Here is a 6016-nt window from a genome sequence, read left to right as displayed (position 1 = left end):
TGAGCTAGATGGCTGCTTGTTTACCTTCAAGCTTTTAAGGGGGTCATTTCTTATGCAACAATAAAACCCCAAACCCAAACCCATTGCCATTGAGCTGATTTCAGCTCAGTGACCTCATTTTTGTTTCTTTGGAGTTTCTGGTTGGCTTGATCTGCTGACGTTGGAGTTAGCAGTCCAACCCTGACCAGACAGTGCCATTATTGCTTTTTATACAACAGTAGTACGTGAAAATGTGTGTAGTTGGAAGAAATGAAACAAAATTATAATAATTATTTATGAATATCTGAAGTGAGAGATTGGGGCGATGGTTCATTTATTGGTTTCTCCATTTTCTTTTTTCTTTTTAGATATTTGAAATACAACTTTATTCTAACGAAAAGGAATGGGAATGACAGTTCACAAACAAAACATCACACTGAATATTGTGATGTGACTGTAGCAGAATTTCAAGAAAGGAAAATGTGTTCCCAAACAGCTAGATATGCGGGTCCAAAAAAAAAAAGAGAGAGGTTTTTAACTGCCACACTCACTCCAAAGCCCATTCATCCCTTCAGCATCCCAAAGATGAGCACATTCTGCTTAGCTCTATAGTAAGAGTGGCAAACACACGGCACCACTGACATCACAGGACAGTTGCCTATAAAACTAGACTCTGACGCTGGGCTCCCGCTCTGTTCTCTCACAGGTCATCATCTTCATCCTGGAGAGCGGTTGTCTGGGCAACCTCTAAATCATGCTGCCAAAGCTGGGTCCATATCAACCTCTGGTGGGGCAGGAGCAGGCGTGGCCACAATCTCCAAGTTCGGATTGCCAGTGAGTTTTCTAGCAAGCCAAAGGAAGGGCTTTTCAAAGTTGTAGTTACTTTTGGCAGAAATGTCATGGTACTGAAGGTTCTTCTTTCAGTGGAAGACAATGGATTTTGCCTTAACTTTCCTGCCCTTAATACCCACTTTGTTGCCACAGGGCACAATGGGTATGTTTTCACATACTCGAGCCAGATCCCTATGCCAGTTAGGCACATTCTTGTTAGTAACCCTTGAGGTTACATCGAACATTATAATGGCACACTGTGCTTGAATATAATAGCCATCTCTCAGTCAGCCACATTTTTCTTGACCAGCTGTATCCCACCTATTGAATTTAATAGGTCCTCTGTTTGGGTGGAACGCAAGGGGATGGACCTCAATGCCCAAAGTAGCTACACACTTCTCAAATTCACCAGTCAGCTGACGTTTCACAAATGTCGTTTTTCCAGTACCAACATCACCCACCAGTACGAGTTTGAACTGGACTTGGGGTTCTCCTTGGGCGGTGGCCATCGTGATGGATCTTCCAGAAGCATCTCTGGGCCGCGTCTGAGTGAGGGATGGAAAGATGGCGGAAGCGCAATTCTGGTTTCTCCATTTTCTAATGATTCTACATTAAGCTGGTGTTATTTATATTCTGAAGTCCTGGTTGCAAAATGGTTAAATCATAGTAGTTGAACCACAGTGCTAACCCAGATCTGAGGTTCATATCCACTTGTCACTCCACAAGGGAAAGATGTGGTGGTCTGTTTACATAAAAATTTATACCCATACAAGCCAGTTGGGGGCAGTTTTACTCTGTCCTATAGGGTTGCTAATACCAGTTGGCTTATTTTTGGCAGGGAGGGGGTGGACACTGTTGTTGTTCACTTATGAAAAGAGTATAAGTGAATTTTTAAAATGTAAATAGGACTTGGGCATACGCATGTTATGTGTGTTGTGCCAGACCAGCCAGAGCCCTGGGGTAGATCTGGTGAAGGGTTGAAAAGGTCAGAATAAGCTCTGGGCTGAAGGGGTGCCACCATCTCATTCCCAGCAGTAGCAGTTGCTGAACTTGGTGTATACTGAAGCACAGTCAACTTTTTAGGAGTTTGTGGGTACTCTTGTGTGTTAGTCCGGGTAGACTAGAGAAACAAATCCATGTGTATAAGAGAGAGTTTTATATAAAGGGTAATTGTACATTCAGAAAGCATCCTAACCCAGTCCAGTCCAAGCCCGAGTCTGTTATTAGCCAACATGTCTGATACCAATCTATGAAGTCCTCTTCTGACTCAGGAAACACATGCAATGATGCTGAAGGCAGCAAGATCACCCACCAGTGGGTAGAAAAGTCTTTGGATGTAGTGGCGTTGTAAGTATCTCAGTACTGGCAGGGGTCTTCATGTGGCTCCTCCAGTTCCCAGGGCTGCATTAGGGGATGTCTCACAGGAAGTAAACAGAGAGACGGTGTCTCCCACCACCAAGGAGGAAAATCAAGATTTCCCAGAATTCTCAGGAGAAGGCCATGCCCACACATTGGCTATCATCCGATTGACAGACTAGACTCCACCCCTTCACTCTCAATCCTCTCAAGTCCCAAATTGACACCAGGTTATGTAACCACCACAACTTGTGTGCATGTAAGGATGGTGTGGCGCTCCTGCTGGACCAATGATGCATTCCTAGTTAAGCACTTTCCCAAACATCTTCCAAAAATCAGTTAAGGTTGCCTACCATCAAATACTGCATTAAGAACAGTATTAAAATACTCAATTGAATGCTCACATTTTGAATTTTATGAATGAAAATTGGCTGGTGATGAGACAAAGAGTCTTCACCACAAAATATACTGAGTTCAACACATTGCTGATCGGGGAATAGTAGCAGCCAAACCCAGGGCCTGCCTCCAAGTATCACTGGAAGCAAAGGGGCAGGGCTCTCACTATTTTTTCCCTAACATTTTTTCCCACTTTCTAAATCACCCTAGGGTACCCACCGTCTTCAGTTTTCAAAGTTAAACTAGCCATCCATCAGAGGCTGCTTTAATGAGATCTCTTTGTTAGGATTCATTTCAAAGAGGAAACAGAAGAAATTAAGTCTTCCTTTTCATTTTTTTTTACTTCACTAATTCCCAAAGAGCCTAAAGCAAGGAAGGTGGCTTTGAGATTTAAAAAAATCATTTTATTGGGAGCTCTTACAGATATTACAACAACCCATAATTCAATTAGATCAAGCACGATTGTACAATTGCTGCCACCATCATTTTCAAAACATTTTATTTCTTCTTGAACTTTTTGATATCAGCTCCCCTTTATCCCCTCCCTCTTCCACCCCACCCCACCCCCACTCCGGAACTCTTATTATTATTGTTATATCTCACCCCATCCAATGGGTCCGTTCCCTACAATTCTGTTATTTGTTCCCCTCGAGTGGGGTTGTACAGTCATCATTGCTCTCAGTCCCCTCACCCACTCTTCCTGTGCCCTCAGGGAACCATTACACCCATTACAGTTTCTGAAGGGCTTGGATTTCATGCACCTTCATTATACAAATGAACATATGAAAGTCTGACAAGATTAATGAGGAAAAATTAAGACCATAATAGTAAGGGGAGGAAATATATTAAAGAACTAGAGGATAGTTATGTGTTTCATCAGTGCTATTCTGCACCCTGGATATATCATCCCTCCTGTGTGGCCCTTCTGTGAGGACTGTCCAATTATCTTACAGGTGGGTTTTGGGCCTCCACTTTGTCTATGCTCCTTCACATCAATTAAATTGCTTGGTTTTGAATTTCTGATACCTATTCCTGTCAACACCTCATGATTATTCAGGCTGGTGTGCTTCTTCCATGTGGGCTTTGTTGCTTCCCTGCTAGATGGCCACTTGTTTATTTTCAAGTTTTTAAGACCCAGATGTTATATCTTTTTTTTTCTTTAATCATCTTATTGGGGGCTCTTACAGCTCTTATTACAATCCATCCATCCATCCATCCATCATGTCAAGCACATTTGTACATATGCTGCCATCATCATTTTCAAAACACTTTCTTTCTACTTGAGCCTTTGGTATCAGCTCATGAACCCTTGATAATTTATAGGTTTTTTTTTTCATGTCTTACACTGACCACTGTCTGCCTTCACCCATTTTCCTGTTGTCCTTCCCCCTGGGAGGACCAACTTCCCCACCTTATCCCTAAGCTCTTATCTGTACCAGTGTACATGCTCTGGTCTAGCCGATTTGTAAGGTAGAATTGGTGTCATGATAGTTGGGGGAAGGAAGCATGAAAGAACTTGAGAAAAGTTGTATGTTTCATCAGTGCTACATGGCACCCTAACTGGCTCATCTCTTCCCTGGGACCCTTCTGTAAGGGGGTGTCCAATTGTCTACAGATGGGCTTTTGGTCTCCACTCTGCACTCCCCCTCATTCACATTGATAATGATTTTTTGTTCTGGGTCTTTGATGCCTGATACCTGATCCCATCAACACCTCATGATCACACAGGCTGGTGTGCTTCTTCCATGTGGGCTTTGTTGCTTCTCACCTAGATGGCTGCTTGTTTATCTTCAAGCCTTTAAGATTCCAGGCACTTTATCTTTTGATAGCCGGGCACCATTAGCTTTCTTTACCACATTTGCTTATGCATCCATTTTGTCTTCAGTGATTGTGGGGAAGGTGAGTATCACAGAATGCCAGATTATTAGAACAAAGTGTTCTTGCATCGAGGGAGCACTTGAGGAGAGGCCCAATGTCTAGCCACTACCTTAATACTTAACATATAAATATATGTACATAGATCTATTTCCCTATCATTATATGTAAATACATTTACATATGTACATGCCTGTATTTAGACTTCTATAAATGGCCTTTGCCTCCTAGTTCATTCGGGGAGTAAAGCAATGAAATCCCCGAGACCAAAAGTAGACTTTGGTGCCATGGCATGGCACTCTATCAGACGCAACCGGAAAACACTCATGAAGGTCAACAAATTATTTATATCTTTTCCTTTTTGTCGTTGTTTTTGTTGTTGTTGTTGTTTTATTTATTTTTTGTTTTCTTTTGTTGTTTTGTTTTGCTCTGTCTTGTTTTTGTGCTTATTATTGTCTCTGCATGTCTATTTAGATAAGATAGTTGGGATAAACAATCTGGAGGAGTAAACAACGGGACCAATGGTTCCAGGGGGACATGGGAGAGGAGGAGGTAGGGGAAATGAAAAGGGGTGTCAAAAAACCCGGGGACAAAGGAACAACAAGTGATCTAAAACTGATAGCGAGGAGGGTATAGGATGCCTGGTTGAGTTATGTCTTTTAATAGTCGGGCAACATCAATTTTCTTCACCACAAATGCTGATGCACCCATTTTGTCTTCAGTGATCATGTCAGCAAGGTGAGTAGATACACTGCCACATTATTAGAACAAGCCATTCTTGTACTAATGTAAGATCTAAGTAGAGGCCCAAAGTCCATCTGTTTGCTTCTATTTATATATACATATATATACACACACACACACACAAATACACCTATCTTTATATATTTACATATATACATATTTATATTTAGACCCATATATATTTTTACTTACTTGTACTTTCTTCTTTTTCTTTTTTCTTTCTTCCTGTCCCACTAACATATATTTACCAATCATTCACCTCTCAGTAATTCCTCTCAAATACATTTCAATTGATCAAGCATGATCAGGAATGCTACAGTTTTCTCACCAGTCAGTTTTAGAGCCCTTGCTATTCCCCTGGTCCTGTCATTATTGGCTCAGCACTTACCCACCCACCCTCCCAGCCTCCGCCCCCCACCTCCACCATTGGTCCATCTCCTTGGGATTGCTTGTCCTGCCCATCTTATATTGATAGACACAAAGAGAGAGGGGAGGGGGCTGAGAGAGAGAGAGAGAGAGAGAGAGAGAGAGAGAGAGACCGAGCATACAAATAGTTCCAAGTCTACCTGGTATCTTGACTCAGAGTAGATGAGTATTTCTCTGTTAAAATGAGAGCAGGACTTGTTATAATCCATCACCCCAATCCCCTTTTCTTTCATGCTTCCATGTCCCATCTTCACTTACCTAACAACACTTATGCCCTATTAGTCCTCAGGATTCAGGTACTAAAGGCTCATATCTTACAAGTACTTTTTGCTTTTCCTGCAGACAGGGATGGAGTGGTCTGGAACCCCCACCCCCCATCATGATATGCCTTTAGATTTTTAGTGTGCCC

General features: G+C 42.1%; 1 pseudogene; it reads right to left on the bottom strand.

Annotated features, from left to right (window-relative positions):
* Positions 1–679: 679 nt before the first annotated feature.
* The window catches only part of LOC101662641, a 14134-nt pseudogene continuing 8797 nt past the window's right edge, over positions 680–6016 (bottom strand).

The sequence above is a fragment of the Echinops telfairi genome, unplaced genomic scaffold (genome assembly GCF_000313985.2).
Source record: "Echinops telfairi isolate 266 unplaced genomic scaffold, ASM31398v2 ScPeMD7_7;HRSCAF=31, whole genome shotgun sequence".
Lineage (NCBI taxonomy): Eukaryota > Metazoa > Chordata > Mammalia > Afrosoricida > Tenrecidae > Echinops > Echinops telfairi.
The sequence above is the reverse complement of the archived record's forward strand: the minus strand, read 5'-3'. Positions and strand labels throughout refer to the sequence as shown.